Below are 2,500 nucleotides of genomic sequence, written 5' to 3'. Positions count from 1 at the left end.
CTCGTTCCCAGCAATGAACTGTTTGTCCAACTTTGTGAATCTTCACTCGGGAATGATGTCAGGGGAGGCTGGCGGGCCGGCCTTTAATATCTATGTAAATTGTGCGATGTTAGCGGCACTGGGGCGGGTCCCACCTCTTGCCAGCCTTCCCCTGCCCTGCGCCCCCTCCCTTCCACTTCCAGTCTCTTCCCTGCCCCTTAAGCCTCACCTCTCCTGGCCGGCTCGTCCTCCCGCCTTCCTCTGTCCCACTCTGTTCCGTCTCCTCCTATCCTTCCTAGCCTAAGTGTCGCGCTGGTTCTCCTCTTTTTAGCCCCACCGATTTCTCTACGTCCCCCATCCCCCGCCTCCCCCAGGTGTCAAGCACATCAGTGCGTAAAGCTCCGTCGCCCGCCTGGCCCCCTCCTCCTCCTCCTCCTCCTCCTCCTACCTCTCCTGTCATTCTGTCATCCCTTCCCAAGCCTTCGCTTTCTCCCCTTTCCCCGTTCCTTTCCCGGGCTCCTAGTCTGCGGCCCCTTCTTCTAGCACTTTTCCAATTCCCTCCGTCTTTTTTCTTCTCTCTTTCGACTGGCTTTCTCTCCATTTCCTCCCGAGTTCCTCTCTGCTCCCTGCGCCTCGGTCGTACAGCGTAAGACCGTCATCAGGGCGAGGCGGGGCCCCTCCCCCTCCTCGCGGGAGCCATCAGGAGGCGCCTCCGCCGCCTCGGCTTTCACCGGAATCACTCTCGTCTCACTACCCCCCCCCCCCCCGCCCCGCCTGCGATCACCCCACCAAAGACCGATAAATAACCTTTCCCTCCGCGGCGCCCTTTCCCCACGAGCGTCTTCAGAGATCACCGTGTCAACAGTCGGGTGTCCTTCCCAGCGGCCGCGGAAGACGAGGGCGGCGCGGTAGAGCTATGGAGGTGACGGATGGCGCCGGGGGGATCGGCGGGAGAGAGAAGTCTCCGGGCTGTGTGGGGCACCCAAGCGCAGGCCCTCGTCACCCCCCCCCCTGCCCTCCTCTCTTCCCCCTCACCTTCCCGCCTCTCTGAGGGAGGTCCCCTCCCTCCGCCGCCTCCTCCAGCCGGGTCACGCTCCAACCACCTGCTCTATGGCGCGTGCTGTCAAACATCCCGTTGACGATGCGACTGCGAGGCGCTCTGCTTCCCGGGACTCGAACAGCATGTCGCTCGAGGGGGCGCCTTATCCCCTCACTAGGCGGATACACGAGAAGCGGATCGAGTATTTAAGGCTTTTATTTTTTGGAAACAGCCTCATGCTTAGCTTAGATAAGACTGAAAACATAAAGTCATGTCTTCTGAAACAAGATCCAGACCAGTCTGGAACTTGAAAAAGGCGAATGATTAATTCCGATACATATTGATTGAAAGTCCGGCAGTCTCTTATTGGCACCTGAAATTATTTCTAGGCAGATGATATCTTTTAGATCATGATTAAACAGCTTATGGTCAGTGGAAGACCCTGAAGTGAACCGAAGGAGTCTCCTCTTGGATTCACACGCAGCGCTAAGATATATGTGGTCTGCCAGCGTTATCCAAAGCGCCAAGTGAACCAACACCAACCTCCCAGCCGCTCCCCGTGCCCACACGACCCGTTGATCTCAGCTCCCTGTCTCCATCGCTCTGCCAACCAAGGTCTATACAAGTACTTACATAGACCTTGCTGCCACCCACCCTGGCGCGCCCCCTCTTCCACCTCCGATCATCGCAGCCTTCCACCATTCTCCCTCCGCCAACGGTGCTTCCGCCGCCATCATGGTGCTCGCAAAGATCCCACGAGAAATTATTCGTGTAAAACTCTCCCGTGTAATTTTATATTTTCTGCTAACTTCGTATAACTTGCTTCACTATCTAATTACGCGCCGAGAGGCGAGTTCACCTTTGCCGGTCTGTCCCTCAGGAGGATCTGCGCCGCCAGAGGCTTGCGGCCCGCCGGCTCGCAGGCCTTCAGGGCCGGCGCCTGGGGCAGCGTCCTCGGGGCCTGGTGCCCATGGCCAAGATTTTTCAAAAACTCTGTGCGAATCACAGCAATTACACTTACATTAACGGCGTGTATGCGTATGTGTGTGTGTGCGTGCGTGTGTGTGTGTGTAGTTGATAAAATGTGATAAAAGGAATATTGAAAATAACTAATACCCTAAAATGAAAATGATAAACTTTCATTTACTAATATTTCATATTACTATGGAATGTGATGAAGATGTAAATGTGTTATTTATATATCATAGTTAATTATTACTTTATTACTCTTCCTTGTGTAGATTTCAGATAATTCCAATTTGTATTTCCTAGTTTGAAACGTGATTTCTTTAATGGTTCCGGATGATCAGATCTCTTTTCCTCTCGTGATAACGACTGAAAAGATTCCGCCTTGAACCGCTCCAAAGCCCCCCCCCCCCCTCTCTCTCTCTCTCTCTCTCTCTCTCTCTCTCTCTCTCTCTCTCTCTCTCTATATATATATATATATATATATATATATATATATATATATATATATGTGTG

General features: G+C 53.3%; 1 protein-coding gene across 4 annotated transcripts in view; it reads left to right on the top strand.

Annotated features, from left to right (window-relative positions):
• Positions 1 to 2,500, top strand: part of LOC113811625 (lachesin) — a 330,247-nt gene that overhangs the window by 204,639 nt on the left and 123,108 nt on the right. The window lies entirely within an intron of this gene.

Source organism: Penaeus vannamei, chromosome 20 (assembly GCF_042767895.1).
Source record: "Penaeus vannamei isolate JL-2024 chromosome 20, ASM4276789v1, whole genome shotgun sequence".
In the NCBI taxonomy this organism is placed as follows: Eukaryota; Metazoa; Arthropoda; class Malacostraca; order Decapoda; family Penaeidae; genus Penaeus; species Penaeus vannamei.
The sequence above is the reverse complement of the archived record's forward strand: the minus strand, read 5'-3'. Positions and strand labels throughout refer to the sequence as shown.